Below are 12,239 nucleotides of genomic sequence, written 5' to 3' on the forward strand. Positions count from 1 at the left end.
GACCAAGGGAAAATAGGTGAGGTGCTGTTCCCCCAGGCACCGCCTGGGATAACAAGAATAACAGCCACAAGTTGATTGACAGTAGGTTCAGGGCAGACCCAGCAGCAGTCGGGGAACAGGAAGAGCAGGCTCGGAGCCAAAGCCAGGGAGGACAGGGGTTAGGGGAGGACAGGGCCTCGGCCCAAGTGGGGGAAGAAGGCCTGAGCCAGGGCAGAAGCCAGCCTGCTGCAGTGGTGGGGGGAAGCAGTGGTCCTGGCCTCCTCCCCTTCCCCCACCATCATTGTCACCGTGGCACGTCCACTATTCCCTCCACTTGCATGGGGCCCGTTCCTCCCCACACAGTCACCACCTCATCCCACATTGGGCCCTGCAAGCAGCAATGACAGAAGGGTGGAGGGGCAGCCCAAAGCCAGAGCCATGGCCTGCCCCCACCTCCCATGGCATACTGACTCCGCTTTGCCCCCCGCAAGCTGCGACTGCTGTCACCAGCAAGGAGTAAGGGGGCAGGGGGCAAGGCCAGCTCTGGTGGCCTCTCCTCCCACCCCTCTGCTCCATCACTGAAATCTGCAGGGAGCAGGGCTCCGTTGCCCCCATCCACTCTGTTGCCTCTGCCTCCAGGGAGGCCCCCACCTCTGTTGCTCCTGCCTCCATCATCACCATTGTGGTGGTGCTCCACTGCTGCCAGCTCCTGTTTGAATGCTTGTCTGCACTCTGATTGGCTATTTATGAGCCAATCAAAGTGCAAATAAAACATTATGGCCAAACATACAGACTTAGGTTTTTATAATATTAAAATGTATTAATCTACATCCATATCCATATGAATACACACACATGTATACACACATGTGTGTGTGTGTATACATATGGATGTCACATGATATTGATATTACATATCAATATTATCAGTATGTTGATGTATGGATCAAAATATCGAAATTTCAGCTTTGATTTCTGAATTTCTGATCCAAATTTCAGATTTGATTTTATTCTCTGTTCCATAAACATTAACATGGTGTAAGCAGAGAAAAGGGAACATAAAGTAACCTAAGCTTGATCCTGTAAATTCCCCTATAGGACAAAATCTCCAGCAGCATAAACCTGGCTGCCCCTGCAATTTTAACTACACCAGCCCAGACGGGTGAATACAGACACCAAACAGTGGGTTGAACCAAAATATCCCTATTAAAACATTCCAAAACGCAGGGTGAAGGGACAGGACAGAGTTTAAAACTAGATCCTTTCCAGTAAAAATTAATGCAATTGGAGTTTAAAACTACTGTCCTATGACATATCTCTCAGTAATTACAAGTGCAAGTGAAATCTTCTCATCTCCCAAGGAAAAAAAAATGATTAATTTATTTTCAGTTGCTTATCATATTATTTATTCATTTGATCATATTTTTCTCTGAAACCTGAATTAGTTTAATTATATAATAATGAATATGCTATAGGGGAAAGGCCAATCTGCATTCTATAGCCAAGCTGAGAGCTCCCCAGGGGCAGATCCAGGAGAATTGAACTGGTCCATGTGCACCTACCTTTGATTACTGATCCACCCATGGTTTAAAACCAACTGCCTGGGAGTGGCTGCAGCATTTCTAGTTGGGCAGTGCTGAGGGAGTCAAATGACTTCATTGCTCATTATAATCTACCTGATCCCTTCTAAACTCTTTATTCCAAAGGGGCTAACAACTTTCTCTTCTTTCCAATGGTCTTGATGTTCTACCAATCAAGCCATTCTTTGTTCTGCAATTCTGTTGTCTCTTAGCTGCTCCTGGGAATAATGTTCCTATTTCACAGCCCTGCAGATTATTCTTAACTTATTCCAATAAAGTTATATTTGTTTTTGCTTTAATCTTAAACTAAATCATACATCCTAGGCTTCTGACGTACTAGCAAAGCTTCTAATTTATTTTTAACTGGAGAAAAATGTGTTGTTTTACACATAGTTATAAACCTCACCCCCTTTTCAAAATTCTAGATCCACCCATGGTGCTTCCCACCCCCAAAATTATACATTATGGCAACATCCCTAAAGACACCCTGCAGGAGGAAGAGGACCATCTGGACCTATATAACATCCCATGTTAAAGAAGAGCAGTAATTCTATATGTCACTCAAATCAGGCTGAGCCCTTAAGCTCCCAGCTAGTTACCAGGGCTGCCCTTGATTGGGTAATAGTTGGGTACCCCTTGTTTAGAAGTGAATTTCTTTGCAATGGTTCAGTGGTTTTTGAAGCAGTTATTTAAAATTCTAGCACAAGAGAACTCAAGGGGTCTCTCTCCATAATTGAACTGCCAACAATTATATTATTTGTGATTAGGTTTATGAAATGGAGCACTATAAACAGTTTCATTGTGCGTCACAGTCCATTAGCAATGGGCTCCACTATTAAAAGGAAATGTGAATATATAATTAAATTTATAGCAACTTATTTACATTTCCTAAGAACCAATTTTAGCATATTTCATGCCAGAATAAACTAATTACCACCTCACTGTTATACACCTCTGCTTTTACTAAGATCATTTTTACTCCCTTGTTAAAGGTTAACACAGCTGGTATTTCCTCCATTGCCTAGCTTTTCTAAATGTTATGCCCTATATCATTTTCATTAAGATAGTCAAATAGTGGAAACAAAACTGCAGTTCTCCAGGTTTGGATTTGTAATAGCACTAATAGCAAACCAGAGACTTCTGTCAGTGTGTAGTGAGGAGGAGGAAATTATTTCTACTTCTGCCTTTTGAAGATCAGCAGTGTGTACAGATAGCATCTAGATATATGGACACGAAAACCTCCACATGTACCCTAGTGCACACACATATAAAGCAACTGCCTTCAGTTCAATTTGTTATCTGTTCATCCTTTGTATATACCACGTGTGAAATTTTTCTGACCAGACACAACTAAATCTTCACGTTCCACTGGTGTCTTTTGTTTTAAGTACAAAATAAATTTTTGAAGTTAGAAGGCTCAGATATTCAACAACATTTAAGCATCTAACTCCTAACTTCTCTATAAACACTGTATCAATGATCACTCACAATTTAGTAGGAGTTAAGCACCAAAATACCTTCAATCTGAATATTATTTACATGTACAAGACAGTGATAGTTGCTTTAAAGGTAGCTTATGCGGTGATATTTAAACTCCTGTTACAAAAAAACATGTTACTTAACCTATAGCCAACAGGCCATATCTAGCCAATAAAGCTATGTTATTTGGCCTGTGACTCTACCCATGGTCCATAAAGTTGGCGGTAGGGGAGCAGTTAATTGCTGTGGCTCTGGGAACTACAACAATGAATGCTGATACCACTCCCCCATCACAAAATTTACAGACCTGGAGGGGAGCCCCATGGGTCAAATTATGGGGCCTGCATTGGATTGGGCTGGAATGTGTGGAGTGATCCTGCATGCAGGGCCAATTTGGCATGTGATCCTGCACCAAGGGGCTGATTTGGTCCATCCTGGCATGCCATATGCAGGCGTGGACTAAACCAAAATGTTGGCTCTGGCTACAGACCAACACTGTGTGCCTACATTATGCAAAGGATCTGGACCACAGACTGGTTTTGCAGGGTCAGATAAGTTTGAGCACCACTTCACTTAACAATTCAACATTTGTCACAGCTACTACTTGAAGAACTGCAGTTACTTCCTTTTTATTTATCTAAAGAAACGCAACACCGCTATACAATGTAAGGGTATATAAAGGTTGATTTTTTATTGGTGATTGGTCAACTCAGATTTAAATAGTTTAGGTCTGAGAAATAGCAAGAATAATAACCTGAACTGAATCTGATATATGGAGGGTAATTTAGATGCTGTATTTAATCCTGCAGAGGTAAGGATCCAAAAATTAGGGAACGCCAAAATGAATTCATGTACAACCTTGTTTCATCTTCCTTGTACATAGGCATTGTGATAGAATCTTTAATTACAAAATCACATACAGTGTTTTTCCTATGAGAGTCCTACTTATGCAGTGCACAGGATAAACCATGCTTGCTGAATGGTTGTTATTCACTATTTCAATTTTATCCTTATCATTCAGTGTGGCCTCATTGCATTTTTATTGCATGTTACTTTAAATTTTGCTGTAGATACAATTATTATTTTCTATGACCTTTCTATGACATTTACTGTAGAACATGAATGGTTCACAAACATTAATCAACGTATCACTGCAATACCCCACGAGGTAAGATGATATTAAATATTTGAAAATAGGAACTTGTGGTACAACAAGATTAAAACTAAAATGTGTAGTGGACTAAGTCTGCATCATCAATCTGAGATGTCTGATTTTTGTTAACACCTTTAAAATACTTAAATGTTCAAATCTATGCTCCCGTTGACTTCAGTTACACCTCTGAGTGTTCCACAATTTACATATCATAACTCAGGTGTTTTGCATCAAGTACTTTACAAATAAAAGGGGAGGGAAGGCGGGGGTGTAGTTATGGGTTATTTGTTATATGGTTTCCCAAGTTCCTATAGGACCTTTGTCAGATACCCTTCTTCTAATGCCCCCTGGGTGGCTATTTTGTTTTAATGATGAAACCAGCCTTTATCTTCTTTCCTTACGTCCTACATGTAACTTCTACAACAAAAGAGGCAGAGGAATGGTACAGACAAACTCAGACACCACATAACTGTGAATAATTCCCAGACATCATGCAACCTAAGCATTGAATGTTAAGTAGCTTTGTGGGAATGGCACATGTGCAGTTTGCCACATCTGAGCTGTGTACATGAATAGCGCATGAATCTTGCAAGAATAATGCCACAGCTTCAAATATATCTCTATTAAACATGTGAGAAATGTGATCTTCTAGAGCCTTGGAACATGACCAAATTTGGAAAGTAGTTTTTATGAACATAGTAAAAGGCATCTTTCTGATGCTAAGCTGACCCACTTTGGCAAATGTCAAATTTCTGACTTCAGAAAATTAGGGTATTACATTTTTTCACTGAAATGTTTGCACAAATGTTTAGCATATACAAGACAGTCTCTTTTTCCTTCCCCCTTTCTTGGACATTGCTGAATAGTTTTATTGAAATCTTTCCAAATACTGTATTTGCTCAAACAGATGATGACCCTGATTACAAGATGATCCACACCAATAATTAGGTTATATATAAAGCAGAGAGCAAAGGGCTACCTGACTCCCCAGATTTTATTTTTTATATATGGAAAATTTATAAACTTGCTAAAATTTTCCTGGTATAAAATCTAATTATTGGAGGTTTGCCTTCATTTTGTCCCCCTGACACTGCTCCAGCAGGAAAAAATAAATCTGGGGAGTCAGGTAGCCCTTTGCTCTCTGCTTTCCCACAACTTTTTTTTCCTGGCAGCCCTTCCCTCTCTCCTTACTGTCAGACCCTGCTCTCCCTGACCACATGGAAACAAGGGACAAATTTAAAAACAATAACCTTGCAACTAAAGATGGAAGTAACAATCTGCATACAGCACAACCCTGCATTTTGTTTACCCAGAATCGATGCATGCTACCTTTTTTTGAAACTGCTGAAAGTTTTAACACAGGTACTCCATAAACACGCTCTTGAACAGCACTTTGGCACCTACTTATGTATAGGACAAACTATGCATGATATTACTCCAAAGCCAAAGGCTCATGATTTACCACACTGTTCATTGGGTCAAGCCACGGTGACCCCACAGCTCATCACTGCTCAGTATGGTTAAGTACAGACAATCAAAAAGCCAGAGGCTGAATCAGTTCAAACTAGGCAGGCTTCCTTTAAACTGTGTAGGTTGAAGCAAAAACCAACTCAACTGACATCCAGTTTTCAATTGGGAAAAGCAAGGGGTGGTCTGCACTGACCCAAGCCTGTAGGCGGGGAGTGCTAGAGGAGATCTCCCAGCCTGCTGGCCATTGCCAGCCCAGACAAGTGTCCCCAGACCTCTGCTGTCCCTCCACAGGGGGTTCAGGAGCCCCCAATCCAGGTGCCAGCCCATATTGGGGGAGCCCCCTGCCCAGGAGTTTCCCCCAGCCTGGGTTCTCCAGCCCCAGGTAGCCTTAAGGAGCACCTCCCCTTTCCCAACTACTGATTGCTTCAGCCGCTGATGCAGGAGCAAGGGAGATGGAGTCCTGCTGGCCAGGTGCCTGCTCCTGCAACCCAGCCTTGGGGGCTTTCTCCTCCCCCAGCCCAGGGACCCTTTGGAGCAACTAAGGCGAAACCAGCTGTGCAGGAGCAGGAGGATTTCCCTCCACTCCCTCAAGCTGTCTGAGACTGGCAGGGGCTGAGGCAAGGTTCTAAGCTAAGATTTGGGAAGGAAATAATTCCCTCAGCTCCTGGGGCTGCCCTGGGCTGGGGGGCTCTGGGCTGGGCAGGGGGGCAAAGCCCCCCCCCAGGTGGGGGCTCCCTGCTGTCCCCAGGCTGGGCTGCAGGGGCAGGCACCCGACTGGGAGGACTCCTTCTCTCTTCCTTCTGTAGCAGCCGTTCAAGCAATCAGCAGCTGGGAAGGGGGAGGAGGAAAGGGAGAAGGCTGAGAGGATCTGAACAGCCCACACCACATGGACTTTCCCTCCCTCCATGTGCTGTGTAGATCATGCCTAGCAGGCCCTGGGGGGTGGGGTCTATTCCCCTGTCCTCTCCCCCACCCCTGTTATCCCTATGGGCTGCCAAACACAGGCAGGAAGCAGGTTAAGGAGGAGAGGTGTGAGGCAGTCCCTGATCCACTGGAGCAGGCAGCATAGCCCAGGGCAGCAAAGTATCCTGGGATGCTGGGAGACTGAGCCAGGAAGGGATGTGGGACAGAAGTTCCATAAACCAGTTTGACCTAAATCAGTTAAGTCTGATACTCCATCCAACCTGGTTTTGGTTATTTTGAAAGTGGTTTATGTGTACTGAACTTCTGTTATGTTATAGGTTTAAACCAGTTTTTGATCACTTAAACCAGTTTGTGTAGGGCTGTGAGAAATGGCTATATTTTGATTTGGTTTCAGATTCAGCCATTTCAGAGGGAAAGTGATTTGTTTCAGGGTTTTGAATCACTGTTCTGGTTCAATTCGGCCAAATCTGTTTTGGAGTTTTGACGCCGTTTCGGTGATTCAACCATAGGCTATAATGGGGAATCACTAAAATGCATATAACTTTGTCATTTATTGCCTTATCTGAATGGAATTTGCAGGACTGGTAGCCCCTTCTAAGGGCATGGGGTCTGCCAAGTTTCAAGGAGATTGGTGCAGGGGTTCCTGTGAAACTGCACCTCAAACTGTAAAGCAAAACTCATATCACTTGCCAGCAGCACCAGCCACCTGTCATCCCAGGGATCCGGGACACAGATCCCAGGGCTGTTCCCCCTGAGAGGGTTGCAGGGCTGTGCCAGACTCCTCCCAGGGGGAATGGGCCCCCAGATCGGCACATGGGATGCCATCAGGCTGCCGCTGCCAGCTGGTGCTAGTGCCAGTGCCAGCACTGGGTTCTTTCCAGGCTCAGAGCAGGCTGCGCCAAGCAGACTTGGGTGCTGGCGCTGGACCCGCTGGCAGCAGCAACATACTGTCATCCTGCACGCAGATCCAGGGGCCCATGCCCCCTGGGAGGGCTTCGGGGCTGTGCCAGACTCCTCCCAAGGGGCATGGGCCTGGATCTGCATGCGGGATGACAGCAGGCTGCTGTCCCTCCCCCAGAGCACTGGGATTGGAAGGGACCTCAGGGACAGATCACAGACACTGGCCAGCTACAGCTGTCAATATCAGAGCACTCCTTCCCCCACTTTTTCCCCCTCCCTCTTCTTAGTTTCTGTTTCCCTGCAAGCCTGGCTCTGAAACTGCAAAATTTTCCAAAACGTTTTGGATGCTTTTGTTTAATTTCGGAGATGTTTTAGAACCTTCTTTTTAGTTTCAGATTTGATGTTTCGGGTGCTGAAATGGGCCGAAACACATCCAAGATAAAACAGCTGCCAAAGTTTCATGCAGCCCTAGTAACTTCTGTCCTTAACCTATGTGTGTGTACTTGAGATACCTGCCACAAAGGATCTATGTGCTAATTAGTTCCCACTCATGACTGGAATGCTCCAAAAATTTATATGCAGATGAGGCACAGGGCAACCTAGCCCAGCTTCACCTCATGGAAGGTGGGGGCCACACTAATCATGTGGGTCAGACTGAGAAAGGGGGTGACAGATGGATTCTGGGTGAGCTGTATGCAATTCTGTGCCTCATGATGAATTGGAAAAGAATCAGTAGTGGGGGGGCTATGCTTAACGGGCACTCCCATATATCTATGCTACCAGATGTGCTATGCTAGCCTATCCTTCCTTGGTTCCTGTCAGTATGTGTGCCCAATGTGGGCCATGCATTTTATAGTCATGCTCAGCATTGGCTGGTTTTAATCAGCTTCACAGTTAGTTTCCATTGCTGAGTGTACAAAGGCAGCAGTTTAATGACAGACAATGTATTTCGTGAGATTTCCTTGTATATGATTATAAGACAAGGGGCTTTCTTCCCCATGCTAATTGGGAGGAAAAACATTGTCTTGTATTCAAGTAAATATGGTAGCTTCGTCATGAAGCAGATGCCCAGCATGGATAACATGCGTCTGCATGGTTAAAAGTCAGCAAAGTAAAACCAACTGAAAACAGTGTCTTATAATGAGACGTGTCAGAAAACTTTAAACTATAGGTTAAACAACTGTCATTCAGTATTGTGTACCAAAGTTATTCTCAGTAATTTTTTTAAAGAAAACTATAAAGATTTAAGACAACAATTAAAATTGCCTAAGTAACATTTTAACTAACTGGGCCTAGCTTTTCTGTTTCTACGTGTTTATTTTGAGGGAAAGCCTTCCCCAGGGTTATTAGGTCACAGCCAGCATTCCCTCTAAGCTGTGTGCCATGCACGGCTGCACAGATGTGCTCATGCTGAGCTGCCACACACACCTACATGGCTGCATGCACCATACAGCTTAGAGGGCAGCCTCTCTTCCCCCCTCTCTACTATCTAATCTAAAGGACCAGACCTTAGGAGGAGTAGACACTTTTTTGTCACTGGCAGTGGAAAAAGGAAAAGCCTAGCTGGATTTCTTTGCCCTACACTCCCACTCCTCTATCCTCCAAGCTAGACCCTCCTAGACTCTGTACACTAGTGATGTCATGAGACTGTTCCTACTTCAAAGTCTTCAGATTGGTTATTTGCCCAACTGCTTCCCACTGTCTTTTCCTTTGCTGCCTGAATGCTCTACTGCCAAGCTTCCCTCTTTTCCATTTTTTCCTTGCCTCCTTTCTACACTTTTTTCCTGCTAATCCTACTCCTAAGTCTCCCTACTTTTCAGGGTCACTCTTCCCCACATTCATTTTCCCCACTTCCTTGTTCCATAATCAAATCTATAAAATAATACATTATCAATAAATAGAATTTGAAAGCCCAGGGCCTGCAGATGTGAGCAAAACAGAGTAAAAAGGACAAAGCTCTGCGTTTATTACCCTTTCCTCCCATTCTCAATATGAAATGTTATTCTAATATTAGAAGTAACAGTTCCAAATCAGTAACTGTTTCTGTTGACAGAGTTCATATTAGTCCACAAACCAAACTAAAAAGTAAAAGCAGATCAGACTCCTCTTCTATAAGCTTAACAGTCCTGGAACCTACCTCCTTGGTAAAAGGCAGGTCATTCTATCAGGTCACCCAGCCTTCCCTAAGCTCAAATATTTCTCTTGGCATATGTAACCTAGGGTATGACCACTTGTTCTGTCTAGCTAAAAAACTAGTGAGGCTCTACTGTTTTCCCACAGCCCAGACAAGCTAGAGAAAGAGAAACGCTCACCCAGCAAGTTTCTCAGGAACCTTCAGTGCACGTCCCTGCTCCTGATCATGATCCAATAAAAATGTACTTCATTCTCCACAGAAGCAGTATCTGACTTCCTGGATAGCCACTGTTTATATGAATTACTGAAGTTTGCCCCATATGGAAACTTCCATATGAAGAGTATTCAGAACTTGAAGATTTTTTTTATTAATCCCCAAAAGACAAGTGCATCCCACTGAAATAATTAATTAGTATTCCTCTGCTCTTAATACCAAAATATACAAACACAAACAGTACTAACAACAAAGAATACTGTTTTTCCATAGGCAGACAGTTTGATTAATATCTTCTCCCCAGGATAGGAAATAGAGAACACCTCCAAAAACAACAAAATATCCGGCCTTCAGAGTATGATGATCCCAAGCTATTTTTCACAAAATGGGAAGCTAAGTGTCACTCAAGTCTTAATACGCCTTATATGCTGCAGTGAAACACAATTTAGTCATCAAGTGCAAGCTTCTGAGAATTATTTTCTTTATAACTGGAAGTCCATTCTTGAAGACGGCTATGCGCTTTGGAAATTAAGGACTCTTACCTAACCAGATTTGCCAACCTGTAGAAATTGAACATTTTGAAATAAATAACAACACTGTTTTGTAATGTTGGGGCTGACCTGCCATACTTGCATGTATTATCTCACTCATTTTAATGTTACGAAGTCACATGAGTATAGGCTATAAACCAAGTTCTTTCATCTCAAAATTTGCAACTCTTATTAATTCAAACTATCTCCCCACTTCAATGTGTTTAATTCCATTAGTGCTTCCACAGGAGAAAAACATTATTTTCCAAAGTACAATACTATAAAACAGAAGCATTATACGTCATTGTGAAGCCAGGTCACTGGAAGAATCCTTGTAGAATAAAACATTCACAGAACTTCATAACTGTGAACTATTATGAAGAATATAAACAGATGACTTTCCCCTATGCATTTGTTTTCTAATTTGTTCAGGAGCCTGATATCTTTTTCACAAAATGATTGAAAAACCAGATGCACATCCGGCATATTATATGCAAGTACTACCTATTGCCAAAACATGATGAGCTGTTTACTTTACCCAATATGATTACAAAAATACTGATCAAACACACTAGATTACTGATTTTACAGACTAATTTCACCCTCAAGGTTTCTGTTATCAGCAAGAGTATGCAGTTCTTACAGAAGAATCAGATTTCTGTTCTGTACATTTTACTCTTTAGCAAACTATTGAGCAGTGTATTTATTCAAAGATTATATACAAAAATATTTTTAAATACTTTTAAAAGGCCATTTGGATTGCTTAAATAATTATATTTGATTATTAGATACCATTCTATTGGTTGACACATTGACATGCTCAGGATACATGGAAGAACTTCTTCCTAATTGATCAGATGTGTATGTAATAGTGTCCAGCATCTGATGACTCTGAAGTTTATTTAAATTCAATATTTATGAGGTATATTTATGCCAGTTTTGATGTGCTATGGGGCTGCAAGTGATTGAGCTGATACCAGTGATGCTATTGGAGTAACCATAGGTCAATGGTTCTCAAACTCTAGCCTATGGAACCATGTCATCCAGCCTGTGATATAATCTATCCCCACAGGTCCAGAAATTTGGCAGCAGGGTAGTGGTGTCAGTGTTAATTGCCATTCCTTTGCTGCCAAATTTCCAGCCCCATGAGGAGCCCCACAGGCTGGATAACATGGTTCTGCACACTAGATCACACTGGTGTGTGGTTGGGCCAGCACACTGGATTATACCTGTGGACCAACCCCACATGGCAACCCTGTGCCATTCATTCAATCCATGGGTCTAGAAGTTTGGTGACCACTGCCCTGGGCTTTTCTCTACCTCTTTACCCACTCCCAATGTCTATATTGATTAGATGGGTTAAAGAGTCCACCACATACTTGACTTAAATAGTTATCAAGTCAACTTTGTGTGGAATCGCATCCCTTCCAGTCCTTCAGTGGGGGCATGTTGATGGTGGCAGTCCAGATATGCAACACTCTAGCAAATTATGGCTGATAGAAGGCTAAGGGAGCAATCTGCTGGGTGTCCTACATCACCACTGCCTCCTATCTACATCCAGGAAGGGGAAGCCACTGTTTTACTGTGCCTCCTGTGCCTCTGCCCAACACCAGAGAAATGAGTAATTAAATTCCAAAGTTTCTAGTGAGCTATTTTGGATTTACATCAGCTCAGACAAGCAGTATATCCTTTACTTTAAACCATTTTAAAATGCTAGTGTCACTAGACTGATGACATCCAAATACTGATTGAAACAAATGTACAGTGTATGGATAAGTTTATAGCTTATCAGTGAATACCCAAATATAATACAAATAAGTCAGGTTATTTGTAGACCTGAGTTGTAATTTTTCAAATCCTGAAGTCAAAAATTGTCT

At 42.7% G+C, this 12,239-nt stretch overlaps 1 protein-coding gene across 5 annotated transcripts in view; it reads right to left on the minus strand.

Moving 5' to 3' along the window:
* TLL1 (tolloid like 1) overlaps positions 1 to 12,239 on the minus strand; it is a 242,831-nt gene that overhangs the window by 83,850 nt on the left and 146,742 nt on the right. The window lies entirely within an intron of this gene.

Source organism: Crocodylus siamensis, chromosome 2 (assembly GCF_052110815.1).
Source record: "Crocodylus siamensis isolate JL-2025a chromosome 2, ASM5211081v1, whole genome shotgun sequence".
NCBI lineage: Eukaryota > Metazoa > Chordata > Crocodylia > Crocodylidae > Crocodylus > Crocodylus siamensis.